The 24,564-nt window shown below is 32.1% G+C and overlaps 1 long non-coding RNA gene across 2 annotated transcripts; it reads right to left on the bottom strand.

Moving 5' to 3' along the window:
- Positions 1–325: 325 nt before the first annotated feature.
- Positions 326–2,085, bottom strand: LOC139895709 (uncharacterized). Of its 2 annotated transcripts, XR_011775989.1 has the most exons (4): positions 1,824–2,084; positions 1,618–1,713; positions 1,365–1,508; positions 326–969 (listed from the first exon to the last, which is right to left on the bottom strand). It is a non-coding gene; the product is annotated as an uncharacterized lncRNA (long non-coding RNA). The 2 variants fall into 2 exon arrangements; XR_011775988.1 differs by having other exon boundaries at positions 1,365–1,713; positions 1,824–2,085.
- Between the last annotated feature and the right edge of the window lie 22,479 nt (positions 2,086–24,564).

The following is a 24,564-nucleotide window of genomic DNA, read 5'->3' on the forward strand; positions in this document are numbered from 1 at the left end:
ATATATATATATATATATATATATATATATATATATATATATATATATATATATACACACAAGCGTTTGGTCACCCGTGCGCGGCGCGGCGGTGAACTTGTTTTCGTTAATTGTTTACAAAGGTGCTTATAAAGGCGTAAGTTGGTTTTGTGTACCATGAATACATATAAGTGCTTACAATGGTTATTACAAAAGTGTCAAAAGGCTATTGCAAAGATGCTTACAAAAGCATATATTACAGTAAAATGTAATATACAAATGTCAATGGTTATTACAAATGTGTCAAAAGGCTATTGCAAAGATGCTTACAAAAGCATATATTACAATTACAATTACAAATATAACCAATAGAAAAAACCTTGTGCATAGTACTATTCCTTTTTCCAATTTTCACAAACTTAACCCCTAACTTTTATTAAAATACAAATCAAACCCCCACTTTATACGTATATTTTTTCAAATTCCACAAACTTAACCCTCTAACTTTTATTAAAATACAAATCGAACCCCCACTTTACTGACTTTTTTTTAAAATAAAACCCGAACGCTAAAAGAAGCAACTTTCACAAAAGGAACAACCCTTCAATATTAGATGTCGAAAAAAATTCTTTTTTACAAAATAGATCAAGACTTTTTTTTTTAACTCGCATTCAAAACGGAGCCCCCGGCGCGAAGCAAGGGCTCCACAACTAGTTGTTTACAAAAGTGCTTACAAAGGCATTATATAAAGCTATTACATTAACTACTTCTTAGATGCCGTAAAGGATTGTTAAGGAGCATATTGTAGAGCGAATGCATCATTAAATTCGAAATTATTTTATACCCACAATAATCGATCTGTGGATCTGGAAACTCGGTCGAAATATATTTGTCAACGTCGGAAGGAGAAAATGTTCCAGATGGCATCAAAACCCATAGAAGTGTGACAATGCGGTAATCATCTTTTCTGAAATCCAGTAGCATATAGCACTGCACGACAGGCAATAAATATTTAATGTTATCTAAGTTTTAAATTAAGTAGGACAGGTTGGTAGTTATACAAAAAACAAAATTAAACAAACTTGCAATGCTGGTAATGTGCGTGAATTTTTTTAACTATGGCACGAAATATCAGTTACTTTCATTGTTACATACTGCAGAAAATTGCAGTAATTGTACAACATCGTGAGTTATAGCATATATATATTATTACAATTACTCGTAACACTAATATGATAGGAAAATAGCAGATGTAACATTCAAATGCAAGAATAGCAAATTTATAGTTGTTACATATCTAAACAGTAATTAGTATAGTTATGTAATTCAGAATACATTTAGTAACTAATTGTTAATAAAGTATGATTATGTTATTAAACAATTACCTCCTTTAACTTGGCCGAATGGCTTTTCCTCTTTTAAGAAGGCAACAAAACACTTAATCCTCATTTGGAAATGACATGCTACGATATCAGCTCTATCTGCAGGTGTCAGATAAGGATTGCACTCCAAAAGAAAGAAAAAAAAACCTTTAATGAAAACAAAAAACATTACAAAGCAGGTTAACAATCAACGGGAAAAAAACACTTACAAGAAAAAAAAAATATGTATTATTAAAGAACAATAAGTATATCATACCTTCAGAGTTAAATAGCCCAGATTCATGATCAAGAGGAGATTGTCATATCTGATGATTGCCGGTATACGATTTTACTAAGGAATGGTAAGCCATCCCTGCAATATTTTTTTTAAAAGCTACTTAATAAGGCTAGATATAAAATACATTCGTGAACAATAATAACAACAAAACAACATAAAAAAAAAAAACAGATACAGTAGATTACCATCTAAAGCCGATTTGTTGAGAGCACCGGATGAACTTCCAATAGAAACTTGACCATAACACGGATCACCTTCGCAATCCCCAGAATATCCAATGTAAACTGGTCAATTGTGGGTTGAAGTTGGCACCTCAAATCAGTCAACGATGGAATGCACACAGCTAAATTACTTGAAACAACGTCTACTGTTTAATATTAAAACATGAATTTACCTGCAAACAACAATAAAAAAGATAATACATTGGAGCAAAAAACATAAACCATTTAGTGATTCAAAACCTGAAATTACCAGCAAACAACACAAAAAGATAATGCTTTGCATCAATCATTTAGCAACAGAAGAACTGGCTACCGTGTTCGCGGAGGGCACTCGAACACATCGGCTTTGCTGGCAAGTCCAAAGACAGCATCGAAGACTCTGCAATGTAGCTTACTGTGCAGGCTAAGACCGCCACTACCCACAACCTGTAATGATATAAAACTACCAAAAGCTTTCAAAAATTGTAATTCCCAAATTTGATCCCATTCAATAAAAAAAATCCAATCAATAGCTTACAGCTCCTGTAACCTAAACAACCAAATTAGATACATCAAATATTCAACCATCGTAGCTACACCATAACATTTAAAGCAAATCAATCCCAAATTTACATGATGATGTCATCAAGTCGCATAACACAACGTGAATCAATACATACTTAATTAAAAATGAATAGATCAAGTAGCAGTATTAAAACTTTATTAAGTAAGACTTACATGTACGATAGGTAAAATCGGATATGAATAGCCGAAATTAGAATCGACAGACGACGGTGATGGCGATGGAGACGGTGATAGCGATGGACACAATGGTGGCGATGGAGATGATGGTTGGTGGCGATGGAGAGCCTACAAACAAATCGCCAGAAGCTTTTGGCAACACGAAGCAGTCACTCTGATTTGCAATCTTGGGTTTCAAATTAAAACTGAGACTGTAAATAGTAAGCTAAAAAACGAAAATATCCCTAGATTAAAATAATCATGTTCTCTAAGGATGCGGCGGTGCTGGTGATGATGGTGGATGCAACGGTGATGATGACGATGGTAAGGAGAAAATCTCTGGAGATGGTGGCGACAGGAACAATCGCCAGATATGGTGAAGATACCCTAATCGCTAGAAGCATCGAGTAGTCGCTGGTGGGAGGAAATGTGAGAGATGAAAGCCACGAAGCCTTAAATATCTGTGTTAAAAAGACGAAAATGCCCTTTTTGAATTAAAAATTCAAGTCTACAGTAACTCGAATTCACTGTAATAATAATAATAATAATACTTAAATATCTGTGTTAAAAAGACGAAAATGCCCTTTTTGAAGTAAAAATTCAAGTCTACAGTAACTCGAATTCACTGTAATAATAATAATAATAATAATAATAATAATATATATATATATATATATAGGGGCAGGATCAATGGAGAAGTAACCAATCGGGGGGAAGCAAAATTTTTAGAAGAGACACTTCTTGATGAATGTTATTATTTAGGCGGGAAAACGATCGACAAAAATAACATTCAAGATAATATTGTTCGTGAAGAACATGAACGTTTTTTTTCCATGTTTTGTGAAGTAAAATTTAGCCCGATTTAGAGTTTAGGGTTTAGGGTTTGGTGTTTTGGGTTTATTCCATAAACCCAAAACACCAAACCCTAAACCCTAAACCCTAAACCCTAAACTCTAAACCGTCAGTGTTAAAAACTCAATCTAAATCCTAAATCTAAACCCTAAATCTAAACCCTAAACAGTAAATTTCTAAACCCTATAAACGCTAATATCTAAACCCTAATATCTAAACCCCAATAGCTAAAACCTCAAAATACGCTCGAAAAACACGATAATTGTTATATATTACTTCTTCGAGCGTTTTTCCGCCAAAATAAAAACATTTATCACAAAGTGTCTCTACTAAATGTTCATATTTTCATCTCATCTATAATGTTCGTGAACAAAGTTTTTTCAAAAAACGAAGAAAAAAAAAAGTTTTTGCTTCCCTCCGCTTCCCCCCGAATGGTTACTTGAAAGGACCCGTTCATATACATTATAAACGATTCACAATAGTTGATTACATTGCGAGGTATTTGACCTCTATATGATACATTTTACAAACATTGCATTCGTTTTTAAAAGACAAACTTTCTTTACATCGAAAATTGACAGGCATGCATACCATTTCATAATATCCACTATCCAACTATAAATTGATTTAATAATAATCTTTGATGAACTCAATGACTCGAATGCAACGTTCTTCGAAATATACTATGAAAGACTCCAAGTAATATCTTTAAAATGAGCAAATGCACAGCGAAAAATTTCTTTAACACCTGAGAATAAACATACTTTAAAGTGTCAACCAAAAGGTTGGTGAGTTCATTAGTTTATCATAATCATTTATTTTCATCATTTTAATAGACCACAAAAATTTCATTTCCAGTTCTCATAAATATACGTCCCATGCATAGAGACAAAAATAATCATTCATATGGTGAACACCTGTTAACCGACATCAACTAGATACATATAAGAATATCCCCTATCATTCCGGGATCCTCCTTCGGACATGATATAAATTTCGAAGTACTAAAGCATCCGGTACTTTGGATGGGGTTTGTCAGGCCCAATAGATCTATCTTTAGGATTAGCGTCAATTAGGGTGTCTGTTCCCTAATTCTTAGATTACCAGACTTTAATAAAAAGGGGCATATTCGATTTCGATAATTCAACCATAGAATGTAGTTTCAATTACTTGTGTATATTTCGTCAAACATTTATAAAATCGCATGTATTCTCAGTCCCAAAAATATAAAGGGTAAAAAGGTAAATGAAACTCACCATACTGTATTTCGTAGTAAAAATACATATAACGTCATTGAACAAGTGCAAGATTAGCCTCGGATTCACGAACCTAAATTAATTATATATATTTATGTGTTGGTCAATATTTGTCTAACAAAGTAGGTCAAGTCATAGTGTACCACAATCCTAATGCTCGAGACTAATATGCAAAAGTCAACAAAATTAAATTTGACTCAAAATAATTTCCAAAAATCTATACATGATTAATATATTGTTTAAATATCGTCGTTTTATATTTTTAAATATTTTTAAAAGATTTATTAGAGTAAATAATATAATTTATTTATTAATAAATAAAATTTTATATTAAATTTATATAATAAAATATACTTTTATATATATTAAGTAATAAAATTTTTAGGGTTCATTTAATATCATAAAGATAATATGATAGGTATTATTAAAGTAAGTTATTACACGTAGTAAAATATGTTTGTATCACATATTTATTTGATAAAATAATATCTATAATGATAGTAAGTAAAAGTTGTATTATTTTGTAATAATAATTATTATTATAAAAATATCAATATTTATAATTACTAAGATGACATTATGATAAAACGATAATTCTAATTATGATAACTTTAATATTTACGATAATTTTTAATATTATCTTTAAAATAATAATTCTATTTAAAATAATAATAATAATAATGATATTTTATAGTAACAATGACATTTCTATTAAAATGATAATTTTTGTTAAAATGATAGTTTTAATACTAACGATACTTTTAATAATAATAGTAATGATAAAAATAATAAGAACGATAATTTTATCTAAATCAATATATTATAATATTTTAATTTCATCATGATACTCTTACTCATTATTTCATAATCGTTTCGTTTAATAGCTTTTAATCGTCTTTTATATCGTGTTCATAATAATGATAATAATAGTAATCAAAATAATTAGGTGTTACAAATATTTGTTTTAATTACACTAATATTAATAATGATAGTTACTATAACATTGTTAACGATAATACTAATAATTATTTTAATGATAATATAGTAATAATAATAATAACAATAACAATAACTATTTTTAAATAATGATATATATATTAATAATGATAATAATAATAATAATAATAATAATAATAATAATAATAATAATAATAATAATAATAATAATAATAATAATAATAATAATAATTGGATAATAATAATAATACTAATTATAACTTTAACGATAATAACGATAGTAATAATAAAAAAAATAATAATTTTTAATGATAAATCCCTTTTATTGATAAAGATAATAATAATGATAATAATAAGATAAAACTAGAACGACGATAAAACGATGATAATAATAATCATTTTTAATAAAAATATCTAAAATTCAATTGATTATAACTTCTAATCCGTTCATCGAAACCATTCGATATCTAAAGGAAAAGTTCTTAATTTTTCGCTAGCTTTCCAAGGACATGCATATCTTATACCTTATCTCAACCGCAAGTGTAACTAATTTAAGATTCAACCTAACCTGTCTAAGGGCAATATCAAAAGTACAAGCATGCATAATCCTAAATACTCGAGCACTAGTCAGGTATACACTATTAGTATGTAAAAGTTAAATTATGAGTACTCACGTATCAATATTGAGATTCAATATTGCAGGAAAGGTACGTAGACGCAACGGAAATGATAAACACTATATTGACCTCACGAGCATACCCATGAACCATACTCAATCACCTCCATAGCTATAACCCATAATATCCTTAATCCTATCCTACTCGAAACACAATTTCGAAATCACTCGGACAGCACTCCGTCGTAATATTTTATGTATACTAATAATATCTTGAAATAATACGGAGTAAATATATATATGTAAATCGATTGAGAGAGTTTAGAGAAAAATATTTTCAAGTTTTTATGAAATAATGAAACCTATTGAATTCTATTTATAATAGATTTTTGAATTATTAAAGTGAATTATTAAAGTATGAATTATTAAAGTAAATTATTAAAGTATGAATTATTAAAATATGAATTATTAAAGTGAATTATTAAAGTATGAATTATTAAAGTGAATTATTAAAGCATGAATTATTAAAGTGAATTATTAAAGTTAAAGTAAAGTAAAGGTAAAGTTTAAGTATAGTAAAAGTATAAAACTGTGTACGTATAATACGCGTATAAATATATATAATATTAATTTAAATCGTTATATATATTTATTAAAATAAAATATAAATATCGTTATCTTTATCATACTAGTTAAGTAATAAGTTGTCAAAAGTGGTTCTAGACATTTATAAAAGTTATATACGTTTTAATAATAAAGTTCTTTTTAAACTGAAAACGTTTTTGTACGTTTGAAACTAAATAGATCAATCGAGTCTTTATGAGATTCAATCTTCCACTATCCTTTGTCTAGTTCTCAATGATTGACAATTTGTTCTTATTTATAAATCACTTTACCATTTTTCGAATATTGTTAAAATGAAAAGATTTCTCAAATCAACGTGGGCCTTTCAACAGAGACTTGTAATCATAATTCAATATATCTGATAATTCAATCATTTGATCTTATCTTCTAATTCCATTGATAAACATTTTGAAACAGATACAATCATATAAAGTATTTAATCTAATATTTTGTTTACGTTTCAAGTTATAATATATATACACATATACATATTTAATCATATTCGTTTAATGGTTCGTGAATCGTTGGAACTTGGTCGAGGTTGAATGAATGTATGAACATAGTTTAAAATTCTTGAAATTTAACTTAACAAATATTGCTTATCGTGTCGGAAACATATAAAGATTAAAGTTTAAATTTGGTTGGAAATTTTCGGGTTGTCACAGTACCTACCCGTTAAAGAAATTTCGTCCCGAAATTTGAGTGGAAAGGTCATGAATGATAATAAGTATGTTTTCATGATGCATACGGGCTGAAAATTAGAGTTTTATCATCAGCGAATAATTTGGATAAACAATCCATTTATATGAAGAGTACGAATGAAGCTAACATAGAAGAGTGAAATGAGTAAGTGTAGATTCATCTTATCATTTGACGTAGATATGATTGATTCCCAGATTTCAAGGGATTTGAAGAAAATCTTCTTAATAAGATTTGACTCTCCGGTAATCAAGGGAATTAGGATCCGCTTTAAATGCAATCGTCCATTTTAATTGTTCTGTCGGAGATTTTCTTATAAATTCACCTCCTTCGTTTCCTTACAACTCACACCAAACCCTAAACCCTAAACTCTAAACCGTTCGTGTTAAAAACTCAATCTAAATCCTAAATCTAAACCCTAAATCTAAACCCTAAACCCTAAATTTCTAAACCCTAATATCTAAACCCTATAAACCCTAATATCTAACCCCTAATATCTAAACCCCAATAGCTAAAACCTCAACATATGCTCGAAAAACACGATAATTGTTATATATTACTTCTTCGAGCGTTTTTCTGCCAAAATAAAAACATTTATCACAAAGTGTCTCTACTAAATGTTCATATTTTCATCTCATCTATAATGTTCGTGAACAAAGTTTTTTCAAAAAACGAAAAAAAAAAAGTTTTTGCTTCCCCCCGAATGGTTACTTCCCTCTTGATCCTACCCCTATATGTATATATATGTATGTATATATATATATATATATATATATATATATATATATATAACTCAAAACCTATACAGAGAAAGGGCTAAGAACCCTCACGAAGACACAACAGGCCCATCAACACAAAAAATAGAACAATGACAGGAAAGAAATGTTGCAGAGAACGCATCTTAACAACAGACTACATGATGTATACACTTGGATTTGTGAGCCATGTGTGCCACTCGCCGATTTTGCCTTTAATTCGTCTCGAAATCCACTCGGATGAAGTTATTTGAATCTCGTTTAGCACGACCGAGGTAGCCTAACTATTGCGTTTAAACACCATATGGTTTCGATTTTTCCAAAGCATATAACCACATATCCACTCAATGGCTTGCCATAAAAATAAATAATGAAAAATAAATTAGTAATATACTGAATATATATTTGTCAAGTAACATGTGTAACACATTTTGCTATAACTAATTATATAATATAATTCTAATTTGTTAAATCATTTTTAACGACATTTCAAATTTTTATAAAAGTATTATACAATTTCATAAGCGTCATCTATATTAAATAAAATCGCTAACTACAAAACCTTTATACACGTTAACGATATTTTTTAAAACGCCGGTTAAAAACCCCTTATTTAGAAGGCATATTAATTGTTCTAAGCACTCTCTAAATCACCACTAACAAAGTATTAACATAGACGTCTTACTTGTAGTGACCCGAACTTTTTCATGTTTATATATATATTAAATGAAATTGTTATTTACATGATTAAGTGTTTCCAACATGTTAAGCAATCAAACTTGTTAAGACTTGATTAATTGAAATAGGTTTCATATAGACAATTGACCACCCAAGTTGACCGGTGATTCACGAACGTTAAAACTTGTAAAAACTATATGATGACATATATATGGTTATATATAGTTAATATGATATTATGATAAGTAAACATATCATTAAGTATATTAATAATGAACTACATATGTAAAAACAAGACTACTAACTTAATGATTTTGAAACGAGACATATATGTAACGATTATCGTTGTAACGACATTTAATGTATATATATATATATATATATCATATTAAGAGATATTCGTACATCATAATATCATTATAATATAATAATTTAAAATCTCATTTGATATTATAAACATTGGGTTAACAACATTTAACAAGATCGTTAACTTAAAGGTTTCAAAACAACACTTACATGTAACGACTAACGATGACTTAACGACTTAGTTAAAATGTATATACATGTAGTATTTTAATATGTATTCATACACTTTTGAAAGACTTCAAGACACTTATCAAAATACTTCTACTTAACAAAAATGCTTACAATTACATCCTCGTTCAGTTTCATCAACAATTCTACTCGTATGCACCCGTATTCGTACTCGTACAATACACAGCTTTTAGATGTATGTACTATTGGTATATACACTCCAATGATCAGCTCTTATCAGCCCATGTGAGTCACCTAATGTAGTGACCCGAACTTTTCCATGTTTATATATATTAATTGAGATTGATATTTACATGATTGAATGTTTCCAACATGTTAAGCAATCAAACTTGTTAAGACTTGATTAATTGAAATATGTTTCATATAGACAATTGACCACCCAAGTTGACCGGTGATTCACGAACGTTAAAACTTGTAAAAAAACTATATGATGACATATATATGGATATATATATAGTTAACATGATACTATGATAAGTAAACATATCATTAAGTATATTAACAATGAACTACATATGTAAAAACAAGACTACTAACTTAATGATTTTTAAACGAGACATATATGTAACGATTATCGTTGTAAAGATATTTAATGTATATATATCATATCAAGAGATATTCATACATGATAATATCATGATAATATAATAATTTAAAATCTCATTTGATATTATAAACATTGGGTTAACAACATTTAACAAGATCGTTAACCTAAAGGTTTCAAAACAACACTTACATGTAACGACTAACGATGACTTAACGACTCAGTTAAAATGTATATACATGTAGTGTTTTAATATGTATTTATACACTTTTGAAACACTTCAATACACTTATCAAAATACTTCTACTTAACAAAAATGCTTACAATTACATCCTCGTTCAGTTTCATCAACAATTCTACTCGTATGCACCCGTATTCGTACTCGTACAATACACAGCTTTTAGATGTATGTACTATTGGTATATACACTCCAATGATTAGCTATTAGCAGCCCATGTGAGTCACCTAACACATGTGGGAACCATCATTTGGCAACTAGCATGAAATATCTCATAAAATTACAAAAATATGAGTAATCATTCATGACTTATTTACATGAAAACAAAATTACATATCCTTTATATCTAATCCATACATCAACGACCAAAAACACCTACAAACACTTTCATTCTTCAATTTTCTTCATCTAATTGATCTCTCTCAAGTTCTATCTTCAAGTTCTAAGTGTTCTTCATATATTCTACAAGTTCTAGTTACATAAAATCAAGAATACTTTCAAGTTTGCTAGCTCAATTCCAATCTTGTAAGGTGATCATCCAACCTCAAGAAATCTTTGTTTCTTACAGTAGGTTATCATTCTAATACAAGTTAATAATCATATTCAAACTTTGGTTCAATTTCTATAACTATAACAATCTTATTTCAAGTGATGATCTTACTTAAACTTGTTTTCGTGTCATGATTCTGCTTCAAGAACTTCGAGCCATCCAAGGATCCGTTGAAGCTAGATCCATTTTTCTCTTTTCCAGTAGGTTTATCCAAGGAACTTAAGGTAGTAATGATGTTCATAACATCATTCGATTCATACATATAAAGCTATCTTATTCGAAGGTTTAAACTTGTAATCACTAGAACATAGTTTAGTTAATTCTAAACTTGTTCGCAAACAAAAGTTAATCCTTCTAACTTGACTTTTAAAATCAACTAAACACATGTTCTATATCTATATGATATGCTAACTTAATGATTTAAAACCTGGAAACACGAAAAACACCGTAAAACCGGATTTACGCCGTCGTAGTAACACCGCGGGCTGTTTTGGGTTAGTTAATTAAAAACTATTATAAACTTTGATTTAAAAGTTGTTATTCTGAGAAAATGATTGTTATTATGAACATGAAACTATATCCAAAAATTATGGTTAAACTCAAAGTGGAAGTATGTTTTCTAAAATGGTCATCTAGACGTCGTTCTTTCGACTGAAATGATTACCTTTACAAAAACGACTTGTAACTTATTTTTCCGACTATAAACCTGTACTTTTTCTATTTAGATTCATAAAATAGAGTTCAATATGAAACCATAGCAATTTGATTCACTCAAAACGGATTTAAAATGAAGAAGTTATGGGTAAAACAAGATTGGATAATTTTTCTCATTTTAGCTACGTGAAAATTGGTAACAAATCTATTCCAACCATAACTTAATCAACTTGTATTGTATATTATGTAATCTTGAGATACCATAGACACGTATACAATGTTTCGACCTATCATGTCGACACATCTATATATATTTCGGAACAACCATAGACACTCTATATGTGAATGTTGGAGTTAGCTATACAGGGTTGAGGTTGATTCCAAAATATATATAGTTTGAGTTGTGATCAATACTGAGATACATATACACTGGGTCGTGGATTGATTCAAGATAATATTTATCGATTTATTTCTGTACATCTAACTGTGGACAACTAGTTGTAGGTTACTAACGAGGACAGCTGACTTAATAAACTTAAAACATCAAAATATATTAAAAGTGTTGTAAATATATTTTGAACATACTTTGATATATATGTATATATTGTTATAGGTTCGTGAATCAACCAGTGGCCAAGTCTTACTTCCCGACGAAGTAAAAATCTGTGAAAGTGAGTTATAGTCCCACTTTTAAAATCTAATATTTTTGGGATGAGAATACATGCAGGTTTTATAAATGATTTACAAAATAGACACAAGTACGTGAAACTATATTCTATGGTTGAATTATCGAAATCTAATATGCCCCTTGTTATTAAGTCTGGTAATCTAAGAATTAGGGAACAGACACTCTAATTGACGCGAATCCTAAAGATAGATCTATTGGGCCTAACAAACCCCGTCCAAAGTACCGGATGCTTTAGTACTTAGAAATTTATATCATATCCGAAGGGTGTCCCGGAATGATGGGGATATTCTTATATATGCATCTTGTTAATGTCGGTTACCAGGTGTTCACCATATGAATGATTTTTATCTCTATGTATGGGATGTGTATTGAAATATGAAATCTTGTGGTCTATTATTATGATTTGATATATATAGATTAAACCTATAACTCACCAACATTTTTGTTGACGTTTTAAGCATGTTTATTCTCAGGTGATTATTAAGAACTTCCGCTGTCGCATACTTAAATAAGGACGAGATTTGGAGTCCATGCTTGTATGATATTGTGTAAAAACTGCATTCAAGAAACTTATTTTGTTGTAACATATTTGTATTGTAAACCATTATGTAATGGTCGTGTGTAAACAAGATATTTTAGATTATCATTATTTGATAATCTACGTAAAGCTTTTTAAACCTTTATTGATGAAATAAAGGTTATGGTTTGTTTTAAAATGAATGCAGTCTTTGAAAAACGTCTCATATAGAGGTCAAAACCTCGCAACGAAATCAATTAATATGGAACGTTTTTAATCAATAAGAACGGGACATACCAGTTGGTATCCGAGCGTTGGTCTTAGAGAACCAGAATTTTGCATTAGTGTGTCTTATCGAGTTTGTTAGGATGCATTAGTGAGTCTGGAGTTCGACCGTGTTTACTTGAAAAATGATTGCTTAACAAATTTTGTTGGAAACTATATATTTTTAACATGTGAATATTATGTGATATATTAATCTCTTAACGCGTTTGATATTATGTGATAGATGTCTACCTCTAGAACAAGTCCCATTGACTCACCTAATAATAATGAAGAGTCAAATGTAAATTGGAATGATTCGTGGACTGATTCACAAGTTCCCGAAGAGGAACCGGAAGAAGAGTCGGAACCGGAAGAAGAATCGGAACCGGAAGAAGAGTCGGAACCGGAAGAAGAATCGGAACCGGATGAAGAAATAGAACCGGTGGGGGAAATAATAAAATGGTTAAGTAAAAGAAAATCCTCAACCAACCGACCAAGGTTAATTATGGTCAATGGTGTTTCCGCCAAGGAAGCAAAATATTGGGAGGATTACCAATTCTCCGATGAATCGGATTCCGACAAGAATTCCGATGATGTTATAGAAATTACTCCAACTGAATTTAAAAAGGCAAAAGAAAATAATAAGGGAAAGGGCATAAAAATAGAGAAATCTAATTCCAACCCCGATGAACTTTATATGTATCGTCAACCCCTGAAGTCCTTAAGTTGTAACAATGACCCGGGAACCTCTAAACCACCAGGTTTTTCTAAACCAATGTGGAAAACGACGGCTCGTATTAGGGGAACATCATATATCCCTAGAAACTTGGCAAAACGAACCAAAACCGAAGAAGAAGAAACAAGCGAGTCGGAATAAGATAGTTGTATTCGTGTGGTGTAATATATGTAATATAGTGTACTTATGTTTTATGATATATGAAAAAATTGATTGTATTAATAAGTATTTTTTTTATGAATCTAACTCTTGTCTATTTTACAGTATAAAAACACAAAATGGATAGACAACTCAATATTTTAAGAGACCTACCCGGAGACATGATTGATGAAATCTTGTCTAGAGTCGGTCAGAATTCTTCGGCACGACTATTTAAGGCGAGATCAGTTTGTAAGACATTTTCTTAGAACGTTCCAAGAATGCCTTAGTTTATAAAAGGCTTTCGTTCGAAAGATGGGGGATATCACATTGGGAAATCCATAAGTTATGATGTGTTTACTTTGATGCATATATTGCGGGGAACCCAAATGCTATTTTATGCAATGGGTTAAGAAATTATTTTGACTCAATATATCCGAATATTGCACTTCGTGATTTAGAAAAAGCGGCTAACATGCAACATAAAGAAGCATGTTATGTTTACGGATTAGTAATGTTCACTTCTCACCAAAGTGAGAACAAGAACATCGGGCTACAACTATTAAACAAAACGTTCCCACAAGTGACGGAGTCGGTAATTGGGGTAAGAAATGAGGTTTTTAGATTATTACAGGACTGTTGGACATTACGTAACCCTCGTCCCTTTGACGACGTTACAACATGCTGTCTTATCAACGACCATAACGGTTATGTTCCACAAGACCAAGGATGGGAAGTAGTCCTAGTAAAACCAGAATGCATGACTTGTTTCTGGACGTATGAATTACGTGTCTTTATTGCCTTTGCTGAACGACTTGTGTACTAGCTAGAATTATCTTCACAACTATCTTGTATCAAAGTTATTGTGTGCTATATTTCATGCTTTATGTATGTAATGACCCGGACTTTTTCGATCAATCTATACTTATAAGATTAATATTTACATAAATTAAACCTTACCAACATGATAAGCAATCCAAATTATTGAAACTTATGTTTTCGAAAAGAGTTTTACACAACGTTTGACCGTCTAGTTTGACCGATGATATCACGAACTATATAATATATGATAATTATACGTTTGTGTATATATATGTATATATACATATTTAACATGATTTATGGATGTTTTAATATCTCATTTTGTATTAATAACAATAAGTTATAAGTATATTTTGAAACTACTAACTTAAGTTTTCAAAACGATAACCATACGTAACGTTATTTGACATAAATACTTATGACCTATAATGTTTATACATATATTGTATATATAATGTATTTAATCACTTTTTAAGGACTTAAATACATAAAACCATATAAGTATATTCACAAAAGATAGCTATATTTGAATTCTCATTCCGTTTTCACAAGATTTCTATACGTATATCTAGAGTATATGTACTCGTATCATACCTAGCTTCTATACGTATTTACTATTGGTAAATACACATCAAATCACCACCAACCAGCCCTTGTTCATGCCTTATGTATAAGGTAATTACTTTTGTATGATTTCTTGACTAAATACATAAAATTACAAACTAAAATCTTGTCTTGGTTCCCCCCCCCCCCCATTCACGTTTTTAAAGGGCCATGGGGGATCATCATTTTGATTCATTTTTACTTCAATTCTCTAGCTAAAAACACACACACTTATGAGCCTTAAACCCCTTAACCATCTCAGCTCACAACCATGATGATCTAGTTCCAAAAACATCACTTAATCATCATAAGAAAACCCTTACAAAAACACTTCAAGAATCCTTCCAAGAACACAAGTTTACTTCCAATCTTTCATCCAATTCTATCACTCTTTTGGTTCTAGGTTTTTACTCCTCTTTTACAGCAATCTTGTCCAAGTAACTTGAGGTAGTAACTTTGTTCATAACCTTATTCGATTCATATATATATAACTATCTTATTTTATGGTATAAAATTTTAACAACAAGAACATAGTTTGAATGTTTTCAAACTTGTTTGCAAACTAAATAGATCCTTCTAACTTAACTTTTAAAATACTTCAAGACATATAATATATCATAAATATATGCTAATTTAACAAGGTATAACTTGGTTTTTCAAAGAACACCTTAAAAACTGTTTTTACGACGTCGGAGTGCAACCGGGGGCGGTTTTGGGTTGGATAATTAAAAACTATTTTGAACCTTGAATTGGAGATTTATTTTCTGGAAAAATGATATTTACTATGAATATGATAACACATAAAAATTTCATGATTTAACTCAAAGTATAAGTATTTTTAGAAAAATAATCATTTAATGTTGTTTACATAAGGGAAAATGATTAACTTCATAAGTTTCACCAAAGTTTGACCTATGACCTGTGATTTCGAATACAAACTAAGGTATTTACAGTTCATAGTCTTAAAGAAGAACTCGATCCAAGGAAGTGGCAAGTTGAACCAACGAAAACGGAGTTGTAACGAAGAAACTATGACCAAAACAAGATCGGATATCCAAAACTAGTTTAGCCACGAAAATAATTGGAGAAAAATTAAATGAATCACATCTTTCTAAAATAACATGATATTTTATATATATGTACTCATAATTTAATTTTATATATTTCAGGACCACCCGTAAACAATACGAGAAGATTAATCATAAGATCCCATGATTGTACGCAACACGTCATTTGACAACACCGGTACCGTGGGTCAAGATTAATCCCGACCAATACAAATACGATGGGGTTTTATTTATTTCGATGGGGGTTTTATTTATTAAACACCTAAATATGAACCCTTAAAATTGAATTACTAACATCGGACTGCTAACTACGGACTAAGAAATTATTGAAACTATTAAAAGTATAATAAGTATATATATGTGACGATTGTTTAAAATGGAAATATATTGATAAACTATATATGGATAGGTTCGTGATATCAACCGGAGACCAAGTCAAAATATATATATCTTCAAGGCAAAAGTGAGTATATAGTCCCACTTTTAAACTCTAAGTATTTCGGGATGAGAATACACGTATTTTATGTTTTACGTTATGGACACAAGTAACTGAACAATATATTCTACGTTGAGTTGTACCACTGGCATACTTCCCTGTAGCTTGGTAACTACTATTTACAGCGGTATTGTAAACGCGAATCCTGTTGATAGATCTATCGGGCCTGACAACCCCAACCGGACTGGACGACCAGTATTCAACGGTTGCACAGTACTTCGTTTCGTGACTACACTTGGTACGGTGTAGTAAGATTTCATAATAAAGGGAATATGCGACGTGATTAAATGTTAAGTATGGTTACCAAGTGCTCAACCACTTAGAATATTTTTATTAAAATGTTTACATATGAAATCTTGTGGTCTATATTTATATCGCTGCCGGCATTAAACCTATATCTCACCAACTTTATGTTGACGTTTTAAACATGTCTATTCTCAGGTGATAACTAAAAGCTTCCGCTGCAACATGTTGAATTTAAGCAAGATCTTGAGTATGCATATTTGTGTCAAAAATAAAACTGCATATCCAAGGAATTGTAATGTAAAATATGCTAGAAATCGTATTGTTATCATCACATGTAAAGTTTGTAAGTCTAAGATTATCGCTAAACGATAATCATCTTTATATTGTCTAAAGCTTGTATAAACATAAGAGTTATGGTTTGTAATGTAAAATAAATGCAGTTGTTCTTTTAAAAATGTCGCATATAGAGGTCAATACCTCGCAATGAAATCATACGTTATCTAACTCGTTCTTATGGTTAAGGACGGGTTATGACATGTGGTATTAGAGCGATGGTCTTAGCGAACCAGGTTTGCATTAGTGTGTCTAACTGATAAGTCGTTAGGATACATTAGTAAGTCTGGACTTTGACCGGATCTGATTTAACAACCATTGCTTATCATTGTTGGTTAAAATTTATATGTAAATATTATGTAGTACTAATGGGTTAGTTGTTGTGTGATAGATGTCGGGCTCAAAACTTATTATCACATTCAGCGACTCCGAACCAGAATCTTCAGATGGTGTTTCAGTCATTAACCTATCCGATGACGAAAATAATATCTTTGGGGAAGACTCACAAATTCCGAATGAACCAACAATAAAGAACCCGGAAAGTGAACCCGAGGAGGAAAGTGAACCCGAGGAAGAAATACAAGAAATTACGAAAGACAAGTTCGAACTAGGAAAGAAACGAAAGGGAAATGAATTAGAAAATTCAAATCCTGAGTTTAGTAAGGATGATGTGGCACCAACTCCACTAGACACTACCACCCCTATTCCCGCTATTCCTATTCGTTCTATCCCGGCATCTAGTTCTTTAGCCCCACAGCCAAAATATAGGCAGACAGCTAGGATAAGCGTTAGGCCATTCCTTGAACCTAAACGTCCTAGAAAATAGACCAAACGATGCGCTGCCGTATTAAACCATGGGATCATATAATGTTTTGTATAATATTATTAGTGTGGTTTGCTTAATGTTCGATGTAAGATAAGCATATGTAAAATAGTGAAGTATGAAATGCAATAATTTTCCATGGTTAAGTATTATTTAGATTGTAGTAATTGGTTCTGTACTAAGCTATTAAGTATGAACACTAACGGGTAGGTACTACCCTAGATATAATTATAAAATGCTAATAAGAAGAAAAGGCTTTTATAATAATACCTGGTTCATATTGTTAACAAGCTATAATGTACTATAAATACACACTACATCTATAATATTCCATGTGAATAATTATTTTCTTTCATTAGGAAATGGCGCGATTGAATCGAATGACGGAACAAGAAGTCGAGGAATTCATCAACCAGCGAGTGAAAGACAGAATGTTATGGGTCGAAGCTGCAAGAGCTGCTGCAGTTAACCCAAATCCTCGTGTAGGATGTACCTACAAGACTTTTCAAGCTTGCAAGCCCTCATCATTCAGTGGAACGGAAGGACCGATCGGTTTAACCCGGTGGATAGAAAAGATGGAGACTGTGTTTAAAATTAGTGGTTGTGTTGAAAAGGACATGACCAAGTATGCATCGTACACTTTACAAGATAGTGCACTCACGTGGTGGAAAAATTATGTGAAGGCTGTAGGAGGAGATGTAGCTTATGATACCCCATGGGAAGAATTCAAAATAATGTTAATCAACGAGTATTGTCCAAGGAACGAGGTTAGGAAGTTGGAAGATGAATTACGAAGCCTGAAGGTTGTTGGTACTGAAATCACCAACTACAATCAGCGATTCATGGAATTAGTTTTGCTATGTCCTGAATTGGTTCCAACCGAAGAACGGAAGATTGAAATGTACAAAGATGGTTTGCCCAAAAAGGTCAAGGCAAATGTTACAGCATCGAAACCTAAGACAATTCATGAAGCTATAACCATGGCAAACGAGCTAATGGATCAGGTCATCATGGATAAGAAAGTATCCAATACTGATGTGAAGGTATCAGGTAACAAAAGAAAGTGGAATGGAAATTATGATCGAGGTAACCAACAACAATCTTTTAAGAAACAAGAAATCACGCAAGGTGCGGGTAGTGGTTTAAGCTTTGGTTACAAAGGACAAAATCCTTTATGTAACCGATGCCACAAACATCACTCTGGCTACTGTAATGTGGTATGCAACAAATGTAATCGAAAGGGTCATCTTGCTGAAGATTGTAGGGCTCTCGTTACAAATACAAATGGTACCAAGACTCCTGCCACCAATGCAAATAGAACTGCTTTGGCTACCATTACTTGTTATGGGTGTGGAAAACAAGGTCACTATAAGAGCCAGTGTCCGAATCCAGAGAAGAATAATGGATCTGCACGTGGAAGAGCATTTGTTATTAATGCTAGAGAGGCGTGTGAAGACCAGGAGCTTGTTACGGGTACGTTTACCATTAATAACTTATCCGCATCTATTATATTTGATACTGGTGCCGATAGAAGTTACGTGAGTAGAGGCTTTTACGCTAAATTGAATTGTTCATCATTACCTCTAGATGCTAAGTACATGATTGAGTTAGCTAATGGTAAACTAATTAAAGCCGATAAAATTTGCCGTGATTGTAAAATAAATTTAGCCGGAGAAACATTTAAAATTGACTTAATACCCGTAGAATTAGGAAGTTTTGATGTAATAGTCGGCATGGAATGGATGTCCAAAGTAGGAGCTGAAGTTGTGTGTGCCAAGAAGGCAATTCGCATTCCTTGTAAGGATAAAATGCCGGTGATGATTTATGGAGAGAAGGGTAACTCAAAGCTAAAACTCATTAGTTATTTGAAAGCTCAAAAGTGCTTGAAGAAAGGGTGCTATGCTATCTTAGCACATGTTAATAAAGTCGAAACGAAGGAAAAAGTGAAGAGCATCAATGACGTGCCTGTAGCAAGAGATTTTCCTGAAGTCTTTCCGGAAGAGTTGCCGGGATTACCTCCATTTAGATCTGTAGAATTTCAAATAGATTTAGTACCAGGAGCTGCACCAGTGGCTCGTGCGCCATATAGACTTGCACCGTCCGAATTAAAAGAACTTCAAAGTCAGTTAAAAGAATTACTGGACCGTGGATTCATACGACCAAGCACTTCACCGTGGGGAGCTCCAATTTTATTTGTTAAGAAGAAAGATGGATCTTTTAGGATGTGTATAGATTATCGTGAATTAAATAAGTTAACTATCAAGAATCGGTATCCACTACCGAGAATTGACGACTTATTTGATCAACTCCAAGGATCATGTGTGTACTCGAAAATTGACCTAAGATCGGGCTATCATCAATTACGCGTCAAAGAAGAAGATATACCGAAAACTGCTTTTCGGACACGTTATGGTCATTACGAATTTTTGGTCATGCCGTTTGGGTTGACAAATGCGCCAGCTGTATTCATGGACCTCATGAATCGAGTTTGTAGTCCATATTTAGATAAGTTTGTTATCGTTTTCATTGATGATATTCTTATCTATTCCAAGAGTGAGCAAGAGCATGAGCAGCATTTAAGGTTGATATTAGAGTTGTTGAGAAAAGAACAGCTATATGCTAAATTTTCTAAATGTGCTTTCTGGTTGAAAGAAGTGCAATTTCTTGGCCACGTTGTTAGTAGCAAAGGAATTCAGGTTGATCCAGCAAAAATTGAAGCCATTGAAAAATGGGAGACTCCTAAGACACCAACGCAGATACGCCAATTTTTGGGTTTAGCCGGTTATTATAGAAGGTTTATTCAAGATTTTTCCCGAATAGCTAAGCCGTTGACAGCGTTAACGCAAAAAGGGAAGAAATATGAATGGACATCTGAGCAGGAGAGTGCATTTCAATTACTAAAGAAGAAGTTAACTACGGCGCCTATTTTATCGTTACCAGAAGGGAACGATGATTTTGAAATATATTGTGACGCTTCGCGACAAGGTTTTGGTTGCGTTCTTATGCAACGGAAGAAAGTTATTGCATACGCATCCCGACAATTGAAGATTCACGAGCGGAATTATATGACGCATGATTTAGAACTGGGAGCAGTCGTGTTTGCATTGAAGATATGGAGACACTACTTGTATGGGGTTAAATGCACTGTGTTCACTGATCATAAAAGTCTTCAACATATTTTTGATCAGAAACAGCTGAACATGAGGCAACGTAGGTGGGTCGAGCTGATAAACGACTATGATTGTGAAATTCGTTATCATCCCGGGAAGGCGAACGTGGTGGCCGATGCTCTAAGCAGAAAGGAACGAGAACCAATTCGAGTACGAGCAATGAACATAAAAATTCGCATGAATCTCAACTCACAAATTAAAGAAGTTCAACGAGAAGCACTTACTAAAGAAAACATAAGAAATGAAATAATGAAGAAGTATGAGAAGCAACTCGTTATACGGGAAGACGGAATTCGATATTTTGCAAACCGTATTTGGGTACCGAAGTTGGGTGGATTAAGGAAGTTGATATTGAATGAGGCACATAAGACAAGATACTCGATACATCCTGGAGTTGGAAAGATGTACCAAGATCTTAAGACACATTATTGGTGGCCTAATTTAAAGACAGACGTTGCAACATATGTTGGGGAGTGTTTAACTTGTTCCAAAGTCAAAGCAAAACACTAGAAGCCGTCAGGGTTACTTCAACAACCAAAAATCCCAGAATGGAAATGGGATGGTATTACCATGGATTTCATCACGAAGTTACCAAAGACTGCCTGGGGATACGACACCATTTGGGTGATTGTTGATCGTCTCACCAAATCTGCACATTTCTTGCCTATAAAGGAAACGGATAGAATGGAGAAACTATTACGATTGTATATAAAGGAAATTGTTTCAAGGCATGGAATACCTATTTCCATTATATCCGATCGTGATAGTAGGTTTACATCAAAGTTCTGGCAATTGCTACAAGAGGCCCTAGGAACTCGTTTGGATATGAGCACCGCATATCATCCACAAACCGACGGGCAGAGTGAAAGAACGATTCAAACTCTTGAAGACATGCTCAGGGCATGTGTGATCAATTTTGGAAACGGATGGGATAAATATCTACCATTAGCAGAATTCTCGTATAATAATAGTTATCATGCGAGCATTAAAGCTGCGCCATTCTAAGAACTGTATGGAAGGAAGTGTAGATCTCCTATATGTTGGAATGAATTAGGAGATCGACAATTAACTGGTCCCGAGATCATACATGAAACTACAGAAAAGATAGTACAAATTAAGGAAAGATTGAAAACAGCCCGTAGTCGCCAAAAGAGCTACGCCGATGTTCGAAGGAAACCATTAGAGTTTCAGATCGGTGACATGGTTATGATAAAGGTGTCACCATGGAAAGGTGTAATACGTTTCGGAAAAAGGGGTAAACTGAACCCAAGGTACGTAGGCCCGTTCAAGATTATCGAACGCATTGGACCGGTAGCTTATCGACTCGAGTTACCACAACAACTCGCCGGAGTACATAATACATTTCACGTCTCGAACCTTAAGAAGTGTCTTGCAAAGGAAGATCTCACCATTCCTCTTGAAGAAATCCATGTCGATGAGAAACTACAATTCATCGAAGAACCAATCGAAATCATGGATCGTGAAGTTAAACGGCTCAAGCAGAGCAACATACCGATCGTTAAGGTTCGTTGGAATGCTCGAAGAGGTCCTGAGTTTACTTGGGAACGAGAGGATCAGATGAAACAAAAGTATCCACACTTGTTTCTCGATGACGCAAAATAGGTACAATTTTAAAATTTCGGGACGAAATTTATTTAACGGGTAGGTACTGTAATGACCCGGACTTTTTCGATCAATCTATACTTATAAGATTAATATTTACATAAATTAAACCTTACCAACATGATAAGCAATCCAAATTATTGAAACTTATGTTTTCGAAAAGAGTTTTACACAACGTTTGACCGTCTAGTTTGACCGATGATATCACGAACTATATAATATATGATAATTATACGTTTGTGTATATATATATGTATATATACATATTTAACATGATTTATGGATGTTTTAATATCTCATTTTGTATTAATAACAATAAGTTATAAGTATATTTTGAAACTACTAACTTAAGTTTTCAAAACGATAACCATACGTAACGTTATTTGACATAAATACTTATGACCTATAATGTTTATACATATATCGTATATATAATGTATTTAATCACTTTTTAAGGACTTAAATACATAAAACCATATAAGTATATTCACAAAAGATAGCTATATTTGAATTCTCATTCCATTTTCACAAGATTTCTATACGTATATCTAGAGTATATGTACTCGTATCATACCTAGCTTCTATACGTATTTACTATTGGTAAATACACATCAAATCACCACCAACCAGCCCTTGTTCATGCCTTATGTATAAGGTAATTACTTTTGTATGATTGCTTGACTAAATACATAAAATTACAAACTAAAATCTTGTCTTGGTTCCCCCCCCCCCATTCACGTTTTTAAAGGGCCATGGGGGATCATCATTTTGATTCATTTTTACTTCAATTCTCTAGCTAAAAACACACACACTTATGAGCCTTAAACCCCTTAACCATCTTAGCTCACAACCATGAAGATCTAGTTCCAAAAACATCACTTAATCATCATAAGAAAACCCTTACAAAAACACTTCAAGAATCCTTCCAAGAACACAAGTTTACTTCCAATCTTTCATCCAATTCCATCACTCTTTTGGTTCTAGGTTTTTACTCCTCTTTTACAGCAATCTTGTCCAAGTAACTTGAGGTAGTAACTTTGTTCATAACCTTATTCGATTCATATATATATAACTATCTTATTTTATGGTATAAAATTTTAACAACAAGAACATAGTTTGAATGTTTTCAAACTTGTTTGCAAACTAAATAGATCCTTCTAACTTAACTTTTAAAATACTTCAAGACATGTAATATATCATAAATATATGCTAATTTAACAAGGTATAACTTGGTTTTTCAAAGAACACCTTAAAAACTGTTTTTACGACGTCGGAGTGCAACCGGGGGCGGTTTTGGGTTGGATAATTAAAAACTATTTTGAACCTTGAATTGGAGGTTTATTTTCTGGAAAAATGATATTTACTATGAATATGATAACACATAAAAATTTCATGATTTAACTCAAAGTATAAGTATTTTTAGAAAAATAATCATTTAATGTTGTTTACATAAGGGAAAATGATTAACTTCATAAGTTTCA

Source organism: Rutidosis leptorrhynchoides, chromosome 3 (assembly GCF_046630445.1).
Source record: "Rutidosis leptorrhynchoides isolate AG116_Rl617_1_P2 chromosome 3, CSIRO_AGI_Rlap_v1, whole genome shotgun sequence".
Lineage (NCBI taxonomy): Eukaryota > Viridiplantae > Streptophyta > Magnoliopsida > Asterales > Asteraceae > Rutidosis > Rutidosis leptorrhynchoides.